Consider the following 11,649-nt stretch of genomic DNA (forward strand, 5'->3'; position numbering starts at 1 on the left):
CATGCAAGTGGGGGGAACGGACACAACAGTACTGCAACATGAACACTGTTAAAACAGATTTATAATAAAACCCATAATCCTGCACAGTAATCCATTGAAATGTGCGATTAAGAAATAAAAGGTGTGACTTGGGTATTACATGGTATCACATGCCTTGATTGTTTTGGTGTGTTTTTTGTTTTTTAAGCCATAAAACCTCTTTGCAGGTCATGTTTTCCTTCCTTCATCACTAACCTTTTACCCCTGGTAAAGCTGGTCTGTTTAGTGAGAGAACTTATTTCAAAGAAGTTGTGTAGCTGTCAGTTATGCCACAGCTTTTGATGAGACAACAGTGTTCTCCACGTCAGCCACTGAAGGGCCAGCTGGCCTGATTGTTGGGAGATGGAGGTCTAATGGCCTCTCCACCTATTCAGTTCATGCCCTCACCATGCTCATCAGGCCGTCTTGCCGTTATTGACTCCTCTATGCAATGCATATGTGCATACTCTTACGCACACTTTGCATACAAATTCATTCGTCCGAATATGCTGGGAGAATACTTAAAGGGTCTTGCGATGGCTTCAGAGGTGTGAGTTGGGACCTTGCTCTGCCTTTGTGCCAAAGGCCATCCTTGCTTAAATTAGCTTAATCATTCAGGTTGTAAAGTCAAAGGTACCTGGATGTAATGCAAGCCACATTACTCCCTTGTGTGCTGTGGCTATAGAAACTGGCATGCCCTAACTGCACTAACCTGATCGGTCTCTAGGCTCAAGAAGACCTTTGACTTTGACTTTTGACACATGCTTGCATGCTGTTTATGCTCTTGTCAGATTTTTGTACAGCCAGTTCTGACTGCGTCCTGCTTTATCGCCGCTTCCACCCTCTTGTAGTTTAGGCTTCCTGCCCCTTTTCTTTCCAGCAACACTAGGAAGCTGGTGATGGAAGGAATCAAGCTAACGGACCCAGTGGGCAATTTCACCTAATAGGATAGGAGAAATGAAACGGGTTGAAGCTATTGCCACACCCACCAGAGGAGAACAGTATGAGCCCAGCTGCTCACTTGAACATCCGAACTGAACACATCTCTTTTCTTGACTTTTCAGGTTTCACTGTTCCTTTTCTTTTGGGGTCACCTGCTTGTCATGCTGTCTAGCCCTGCTGTAACAGTTGCCCTTCTTTGTGACTGCACTAGCTCCGTGTGATTTGCTGTTTGTCTTCCACTTTCCAACTCCTTCACAACTTTGCTCTACCTGACTTGCCTGGTCTTCTACTATCCCAAAGCCCTGTCATCCTATTGCTATTGGTACTGATCTCATTAGTGATTTCATTGCCTTTTCTCTACACTTCTGTGGACATGAGTCTAAAAGCATTAACTGGAAGCATCCACAAACCAGGCTGGGGATGTGCAGGATAGAAATGACCTCTTGTATAAGGTGGTTTCTTTACATAGGCAACCTTTTCCACTTTCTTTACTGAAGAGCTCTCCCGTTATGCATTATACCTTGAAGTCTCTTTTACCACAGTTTGTATGAGACTTCAAGTGTCAGTGGTGTTCTTGGTGATCTTGCAAAACCTGAGAGAGGAGGCACAGGGATGGAACCGTTGTCCTTCCTTCAAGTGTGACTTCAATATTGTAATATAATTCTTCTATATTTAACATTTCCTAAGCAATTGTCTTTATCTCTGACCTCCTGAGTAGAACTGGTATGTTCATTATAAAGGTTATTTAAATGTCAGAGTAGTTATTATTTGGGTTTCTTAAAACTTTTCCAAGTTCATAGATTTCATAGACACTAGAGCTGGAAGGGACCTTTCAAGATTATCGGGTCCAGCCCCTTGCCCAAAGGGCAGGAAGTCAGCAGGGCTCAAATGATCCCAGCAAGATAGACATCCAAGTGTTTTTTTTGAAAGTATCCAGAGTAGGTGTGTCCCAGATGCCTGCAGAGGGTTCGGGATTGAGAGTATGGTCGGGGGTAGAAAGGTAAGAAAGATTAATTGACTTAACAAAAACACAACTATGATTAGTAACAAGACAAACAATGACAGACAAAAGCAATTAGTGTCGGCAACTTATCGGCAGTCCCCTCTGATGCCTGATACACAGCAAGCTTCTCTTTCCACAAAGTTCAGCGAAGTCAGGTGTCCCTGAACAACATTGTCCAAAGGGGTGCTGGGAAGGACCCTGGAATGCAGTCCTTGGGCTTCTTGAGGTCCACAGGCCCACTGATCCAGGCAGCAGCTAACTAATCCTTTTTACAGAGCTGTATCTTCCTTCTGAATGGTTTCCAAATATTTCAGCTCATTTATAGCTTCTGAATGATACTGATAACGAACAACCACTCAGATTCCTTTTACTTCAATGTCCTTAGACTGACCAATTAGCAGTACAAGCCTTGCATTTCTTTGATAAGGTAATTTTAACTATGCCACAAGGCCTTACTACTTCAAGGCTTTGCTAAATTTACTAGGCCTTACTTTATACAAGGCCTCACAACATCTTAATCTTTAATTAGGCTTTTAGCAACAACATATAGCTTAATATCTAAACAAATACAGAAACACTTGATATAATCTTCATAGAGAATCCTGTCTCCTAGCCTCTCCTCATAAGGCCTGTTCTCTTGTCCTCTAATAATTTGCATGGCTCTCTTCTGAACCCTCTCAAGCTTCTCTACATCCTTTCTAAAGTGTGGAGCCCAGAACTGGACACAGTATTCCACCTGTGGTCTCACCAAGCTGAGTAAAGTAGGAGGATGACCTCCCAGGTCTTGCTTGAGATGCATCGGTAGATGCAAGTCAGAGTTTTGGTTGCTTTGCTAGCTGTGGCATTGCATTAGTGGCTCATGTTTATCTTGTGGTCAATCATGACCCGCAAGTCTCTTTCAGTCATGGTGCTAGTGAGTGTAGCATGGCCAAGCCTATAAGTGTGGTGTGGGTTTTTTCTCCTGAGCTGGAGCACCTTGCATTTCTTAGTGTTGAATGCCTTCAGGTTTTGACCCACCCACCTTTGTAAGCCTGTCGGTCAGCCTGAATTGCCAGCCTATCCTCTAGGGTGAGCACACTTCCTCATAGTGTCATCAGTGAACTTAGCCAGTCTGCTTCTGACACTAAAGTCCAATATGTTTATAAACATATTGAAGAGTACAGGTCCGAGAACAGAGCGCCGGGGGATGCCACTGGTCACCATGCACCATGTTGATTTGGTTCCACCAACTATCACTCTCTGGGTCTGTCCACAGAGCCAGCTCCCCAGCCACTGGAGCGTGAAATTTTCAAGGCCACAATTCCCCAGTTTTTCCATAAGGACATCATGGGGCACCATGTCAAAGACTTTCTTGAAATCCAAAAATGTGATATCCTTCTCTTCTTCTTTTGTCCAGATGACACATCACCTGGTCATAGAAGGAAATAAGATTGGTCAGACAAGATGTACCCGCAACAAAGCAGTGTTGGCTATCTGTCAGAATGTTACCTTCTATTAGCCTGTTGTTAATGGTTTCTTTTGATTTCCACTCCCCCGCCCCCCAAGATTTTTTTCAGGGATTGAGGTCAAACAGTTCATAAAGGGAGGTCCATATTTTGCAAATCTAGTTAGTTGTTTAATACTTTGACAATTTTTCAAAAATTTCACAAACTTAACAAAATGTTTTGATTGTTGCCTTATTCCAGCTCCTGTATGATTATGTGCACATCTCTTTTTGGTTCCCGTCCCACCTTTACTTGTCTTCCTCCGTGGTCTGATTTTTTTTTTTTTTTTTTTTTTTCCCCCAAGACTCATCAGTTTTGTGCTACAGATGACTCCATAGACTGCTAGTTGGATTGTTATTCTCTTTGACTGCAAAATGCATGTGCCCTCCAATAAAGCTTAAATACAGAATTGTCTGAATTTTAGATGATACAATTAATTCATGTCAGCCATTAGTTATTTGCATTGTGTCAAAGCTGAATTTGAGAAGAATTCAGGTGTAGCAATTTAAAACAAGTCTTCTAATTATAATTATTGCATAAAATACTGTTTTGAGAGTTGAAAATACAATACTTTCAGTCTAGTACAGTGATTCTCAACCAAGGCTGAGCGAGCAATGAAGCAAGCAGTGTTTTATATATATATATATCTTGTTTTTGAAACTGAGTGCCACTTACCTCACAAAAATTATGGAGCGATGTCTTGAGTCCAGTGAAGGGTGTCTCAAATCCCAAATAGTTGATAACCACCAGTCTGGTGCCTGTGTTAGGTTTGCTTTCCTGTCTGACCTGACACACTCTCACACTGTATTGCTCCTTTTATAGGATGACCTTTTACCTTCAGTAAGAACCATCAAAATGATAGTTGACTTATAAGTCATCCTGACACCGAATCAGAATGATACGATATAATTGTATACAACAGATTCCCTGCAGGGCTCCCTGATGAGCCAGCCATTGTGGCCCATCTGTTCCATTGTCCTGTGTTGCACAGGCCCATCTGCTCCACTACCACCATGTAAGGGTAGATGACCTTGGATGGCACCCTTCATGGGCTCAGCGCATACAAGAAAGGGCCACAATGCCTGGGTGACCCAAATGGCCACCACATAACAGTTCTCAGTGATTTCCCTCATCTACTTCATTAGAAGGAAAGGCAGGCATTAATCTTTTATCCTGAAGGCAGGAGCTCAAAAGCCCTGTAGTAAATTGAGGCTTCCCAACCTATGGCCCTACTGTAGGAAGCAGGGAAACCTTGGGCTCCCAGTTCTGGAGCAAGGTCCAGGTGGCAGGTCAGCACTGACGTCACAGTGCCAGAAAAGACCCCATATAGTGAGCTGGAAGGAAACCTTGCTGAGCTATCTGTGTGACAAACTGGAGGTTTGTGGGGTGTCATGTACAATTTCTTGAGTTAATTTTGCTAATATGACGTGTAGTCTCTATGTAAAGGTAATATCAAACTGCATTCAGCCATATTGGTCTTATGTCTATATAGATTGTGATATAAATGTAGTTTTGATATATTGACTATTTTATATCCTAGCCAAGGTTGCTTTAGTGAGCCAGCGATTTACTTACTTAGCCCTCACCTATTCATACTTTGAATAGGTCATTGCTGAGAATCATCATTTGCCAGGAGTTTGACTCATCACCCATGCCTACTTGCTCTGACACATGGGAGCCAGGCTATGACCAGACAATAGTTAAGTTATATTTTAAAAGGCAAAAACTCTAGCATGGAGTAACATCTGGCTACAGAGAGACTGTATATTGGATTAGTGAATCTCAGTGTCTGAAAAGATGCACATATGTTCCTGGTCTTGATTAGATCAGGAAAGATGTCTGCTCTAGCCAGCATAACACTACATCTCTTGCTGCAGTGCAAGGCACTGCACACAAACCACAGAGTTGGCCTCTGGCACACTTCAGCTGGTTGCCTGGGCAGCAGGTAGTTACTGGCATATTGTGAGCCCCTCTAAAATCAAAGGGGTGATATCCAAATAAGCAGCTGTATTCAAGGGCATGGCTTTGTCCTCAGTCTTCCCCTGGTACAGGGGTGTTCCTCAGCCAAAGAGGCTGAGTAGAACAAGCTGGCAGGGGAAACTGCAGGTGTCTCTTATGGGTCGGAGACCGAAGCTGCTTTCTTAACCTGTGGAAGCTGGCTAGGAACCGCATCTTTGGATTTAAGGTTCAGGGTAAGAACAGGTTATTGTTCTGTTGTTTTGTTTGTTTACTCCTATATCTCCGTCTGTATCCCAACATACGGTCACTCATTTCTTAAGTGGGTTCCTGTTAATTATAGTAAATCCTTTCGGTTATCTTTTTACAAACCGCTTGTTGTCAGTGGTGCTTGTGATTCTAGAGTCTGACCATACAGGCTCACCCATTCTATGAAAAGGGCGATCTATCTTTTCTGAGCATGTGGCCCAATAAGGGTGTGATCCTTCTAGCTGGCAAATCCCCTCTGCTAAGGGCCAGGGTGCATTTTTATTATATGCTTCAGTGTGGACGTTTAAAAACACATAAGTAGGTTTTTAATGTTGGTTTATGGAGTGTGTGTTTGGGGTTTTGGGGGTTTTTTTTATAGTGAACGGTGCAATTATTGTTGGAAAGAGCAATGAATATTTCTAGCACTAAACTAAAAATGCCTGAGGCTAGATTTTAAAAATGTTAAATGATGGCAATGTTTCATTCCCCCAAAACACAGATTAGTTGAATATACTTTGCCGACACTTAGGAGAGGTCAAATCTGAGCTGACAGATATTTGGTACGGACGATGCTTTGGGCCCCTTTTGAGCACTGTCCTTGGTTATCTGATCCTCCTGTGAGACTCTGTAATGGCAATAGCTGTTCAAGGACTGGATCTGTAGCATATTAACTTGCATTCAGGGAAAAAGCTGTTGTTCCTTATATTGAACCTTAACATGTGAGATTCACTTATATGCAAATTTGACTTATAACTAAGAAAATACAGCAACTTACTTTTTTCCTTAACTGCCTTACTTTTTCTACTTGATCAGTTTTAGGGTTATAGAATTTTTCTTCAGGTTAGAGTGGTATTTGCATCAGCTAAACTAGAAAATGGGCCCTGAGGAAAAGCCTTGCTTTTTGAAACCCGTATAAAAGGTAGCATTTGCTCTTGGTAATGGAACAATCTGGCTTATGTTTCTCTCTTGCTGTCTCAGTACAAAGCCTCTACGCTGGCCAAAAAAATTGAGCGCCCTCAGGAACTCATATTAATTCAAAGAGAGTGCTTACCCACTGGAGAGCATACTGCATTACAACGAAAGAGAAACAATACTGATCCTAGTTGTGCCTGAGCAAGACAGAGAAAGCATTCCACTTTAAGTGGTGTGTATGAGTAGACTTTTGGGGCTTGCTAGGCTGTGCAAGATAAAAGGCAGTTAACTATTAATTGCAAAAGGATACTTTGTTGCTTAAAATAGTACATGGGGTGGGAATAACACTTTCATTTATTTGGAAGGATCATACTTGTAATTAATACTGTATATATTTTGCGTTGAACAGCTCTGTCTGTAAAATATTAAATTCTGGGAAATTGCATCTTGAATCGTGTACTCTTAATATTAACTTATTGAATTAAAGAAAAGTGTTAGCATTGTTAATTCTCAACAGGCTCAAAGTATCACTTGTCAGTCTGCTAATGGCAGTTTGCACATTCTGCATATTTAATTGGCACAGATCAATACTGAAAAAAAAATAGGGTAAGATTTTATTTCTCATAAATAAGGTCCCACACCTGATAGGTGTTCTTCATGGCTAGTTCCTGCTTGCTCAGAGCTGCTGGCAGGATCAGGGTCTCCAAAAGGAATAGAAAATGCCATGCAAGTGAAATGAGGCTGATTTTAAAGCAAAAGACCAAGAGTTTCTAAAGCAGCTGATGATTTTGGATGTTTCCATATCTGAATGCACAACAAGAGACATTTTGAAGGGGCTTGATTTTTCAGAAACTGCTAAGCGCCCAACTTCTAAACATGAGATATAGTACCTTAGAGTAGGTGCCAAGAAAAGGGATCAGGTCACTTCAATTCACTTGACTTAGGCCAAGAACCTAACAGGACATATTTAGTTTTTTGGATTCAATTTTTTTAATATACAAATCATCTGAAAGTCACTGGGTTCTATATATGCAATATATGAGCTCTGTATGTATTTGATATCAAAGCAATTAATGTAAGCTTTTTTGTTTTGTTTTGTTTTTTTAATTACAAGTACTGTACCTTTTTCTAGCTGCTTTCACCTACAGTGCACAAGTTCTCAAGGAGCAGAACTGCTTTGCTACCTTTCTCTCCAGATTATGGAGTCCTCATTAGGGACACAAGCTTCCTCCCATCTATGGTAATTTTTTTAGAGGAATCTTTTGGAGTGTTTTTCCCTTTCCTCCTCTCTAAAGTAAAATGCGCATGTACTTTTTAATGAAGAGGAGAGGGCCACGAGTACGCTTCAAATTCTTGTGAAGGAGCAATGCTGATATTTTCTGGAAAAAAAAAAGTCAGAAAACAGTTTGCTCAAAAGTTAAATAAAATAAAAGTTTGTCTTCTGGCAATACTCAAGCATACCTGTGAAGTGAAAGAGCTGGGAAGATTGGCTGTTGTAGAGATATTATAGCTCTTATCTACTAGTTGTGGTATTGATTAGTCATTGTACATTTTAGCTTTTGAAAAGTAAATACCATGTTCTGGCAGAAGCAGATTTTGCTGTTGTAAAGACTGCTGTGTCAAACTTCTCTGGCATATTATAATTGCTTCAAGAGCAGTCTCCTGTCAACCCCCTTCAACCAAAATGGGGGAGTGTAACAATAGGAGCTGTAGCTAGCAGCATAGAAAACGCATGCAATGTTTATGACAAAATCATATATAATTACTTCTTTCTTAATCATTCTGACTGTAGAACTACCATCATAAGTTCCCAAGCCTGTCCTTGTTATATTTCTGATTAAAAGAAAAGCATGTCTGGTAAAGGTTATAGTTGTTTATTAGAAATTATTAAAAAAACTCAGGTCTGTGTAATTTGACAATTAGCTTCTCCCATAGTAATAGCAACTTGTAGTTCATGGTCTAGATTTCAGTAGTTTATATTCACCACTATGGCATGTTAAAGATCACAATTAAAACAGATGCTCTGTAAGCACCTATTTTATTTTAAAATATTTAAATGAGTTTGAAGCTAGAAAATTTAAGTCATGTGTTCTGGAAATGTCAAAGTGAATAGGAAACAAATGAGAGAAGTTAAGTAAAAGTAGAGAAACAAAACATGTAAGCTCAGTTACTCACTACATATGGCCCTTTGATTGTATTGCTCAGCTGAAAACCACGGGACCTGACAAACTGCAGGTTTAAGGAAAATCTGTTATTTTTAAGTATTTCTGTGGCTGGAGAGAGGTGGAGAGTGCTTGTACATATTGGGGTGGGGGAGGAGATTAGTCTTCAGGGTTTTCTTCTATATCCTCTAAATTGAAACAATGGGTGGTTTTTTTTTTTAATTGAAACCCACTGTTTCAATTTTTCCATCAGTGTGGGACCCAATCCTTTTTTTTTTTTTCTCCCCTTTTATTTGGCAGAGCCTGCCCACCTCTCCTGCACCTGGGCAGTGAGCTGCTGGCAGGCTGAATGGCCCCCGAGCTGTGGGGGGCCCTGGTCCTTCCCTCTGTGGTGGCGGTGCCCCCTGGGGTCACCCAGGTGTGCTACTAGAGGACTGGGTGCCCCAGCTCAGAGGCAGCACCTGACCCAATCCAACTGTTCCCCGAGCCTGCCCGGGGAGTAGCACCTGGCAGGCCTCCAGCAGGCGGGCTCAGGAAACAGTTGGATTGGGCCCGATCCTGCTTCCAAGCTGGGGCAGCACCTGGTCTGCCAGCAGCCTGCCTGGGTGGCCCCAGGGGGCGCTACTGCCATGGAGAGAAGGACTAGGGGCCCCCACAGCTCAGAGGCCGCTCAGCCCACCAGCCACTCGCCACCCCCGGCTCCAGGAGAGGCCGGCAGGCGCTGCTTTAAAAAAACAAAACAAAATCAGGCCCCTTGCCACTTCTGCCTTCAGCAGGTGCCTGCTGAAAGCAGGAGCAACAAGAGGCCTGACCCTTTTTCTCTGTGGAGACTGCCTGCCTCTCCTGCAGCTGAGGGATGAGCTGATAGTTTGCAATGATGCATTGCAGCAAAGCAATATCCAGATGTACAGGCAACCCCCGCTTAGCTGCAGTAAGCAAAACCGCATTTCGCTAGAGCAGGCATTTAAAATACCTACCTGGTTTCACTTGGTGCTCAGCATGTTTCATTATAACACTCGGTGTCGGGGGTGGGGGGAAGCAGTGGTGGTGGCGGCATTGAGTGAAGCAGTGAGTGGTAGTCAGCGGGGGCCCAGGGTGGGGTGGCAGGAGCCCAGGGTCTGCTCTGGCAAGTGGTTCTGGAGCGGCCAGCAGGTGGAGATGTGAGCATGGGGCCTAGGCCAAGGCCAGCAAGGTGGGAGGATCATGGGACCCAAGGCCCAGGGCTGGCTGGATTGCAGGTCCTGGGCTGGTGCGAGCCACCGCTCAAGGACACGTGCGCCATGACTCCCACCCCAGGCCACAGTGGGGCCAAGGCTGCGGATCCCCCTGCCCCTGGGCTGCTGCCTGTGTCTTGTTCCACTCCGGTAATGCACTCACCTGCCGAGTGCAGATGCCATCCCAAGCCTGCAGTGATCTGGCAGCAGTGGCTAGTCCCAGTGCCGGGTGCCCTGGTGGGAGCCCCTGCTGGGCAGAGCAGGGGGCAGGTGCTGGCAGGTGGGTGGCCCCAGTACTTCCCCCCGTGCTGGCCAGAGCCCTGCTGCCTCCTTGCCTTAAATATCTGGGAAAGCGGGTCCCTGACTCAGGCCCCATGGGTAGGATGGCTGGGGCTGCACACAGGTGTGTTGGTGGCCGGTGGGTGCGGGCCAGCAGGGGCCACTGTGGCTGCTGAAGCCTTCCCTGGCGGAGCCCGTGTGGTGCCTTGCCGGGAGCAGCAGGGCCAGGACTGGCAGGAGTACAGGGCCTGGGCTGGCAGGGCTGCAGGAGCATGGGGTCTGGGCTGGCAAGTGATGCGGAACCAATTTTATATTTATTTGCATTAAATCTTATGAGGAAATGGGTTTTGCTTAATGCTGTTTCACTTAGAGCTCAGTTTTTCTGGAACCAATTAAGAGCGTGAAGTGGGGGTTGCCTGTAGTTTAGTCTGCAATGATGCAAACTCATCTAAAGCCCCCAAAACTGGAACATGTGTAATGTGTGATGCTATTAAGCTGTGCAAATGACAGTTTCATCACGTGTACATCGTGACAACTGTCACATGTACAAGCGCCCAGAGAGAGACACGGAGAGAGAGCTTTGTTCTGGAGTTAATTTTTAGAGTGGACTTCAAAGCAGGGGAATCCATGGCTGAGTGAAAAGTGCTGACACAATTTTAATTAGAGAATCACAGATGCTGTTGCTGCTTCACTGGACTTGTTGGTTGATGAGTTTATGTTAAAAGCTGAAAGAGCAACAACCACAGAGTAAGTTTAAAAATCAGAGCTGTGCTGTGGATTTTGCTGTAAGAATACTCTTGTTTTTATCTGCCAGTAGGTTGGACAGTGCTGATAGTATTATATGCTCTAGGTTTCTTTTTTTTAGAGACTAAACGCTGTTGCTGTATTCTAGCAAATGTGTATTTTGCTCCTGAAGGGACTGATCTGTTGAACTTCATTAATGCATATATACTACTATACTACAGACCAATTTCTGCTAAGCCTTCTTAATCTCTTTTGTGATGGCTAATTTTTTTTTTTCTGCACACCTACACACCTATCTCTTGCGTACTCTAAGTTTGTACGTCCCAGCTCTTGGCACTCGACTCCATCTCAATGCCACCCTCTGTTGTGAAATTCTGATGCTTAGGGCCAAATAACTCGCATTCCCATAGCACTTAGGCTATATCTAAGTGCGGCATCTCTTCATTTTTTGCAGTCTCTTTCTCTCATAACACTTTCATCTGGTACAGATCTAACACTTGTCAATTAGCCCACAAAAAAATGTTTTACAAAGACCCCCAAAGGGAATTGGATATTCAACATCCACTTACTGTAATGGGAATTACATGTTCAAATACATTAGGTGACTTTGCATCTGGGAGGATATTTAAATTGAGATTTCAAATTCTTTGAAGAGTAGACAACATCTAGCTCTGCACTGTACAGCT

The sequence above is a fragment of the Alligator sinensis genome, unplaced genomic scaffold (assembly GCF_000455745.1).
Source record: "Alligator sinensis unplaced genomic scaffold, ASM45574v1 scaffold1072_2, whole genome shotgun sequence".
In the NCBI taxonomy this organism is placed as follows: domain Eukaryota; kingdom Metazoa; phylum Chordata; order Crocodylia; family Alligatoridae; genus Alligator; species Alligator sinensis.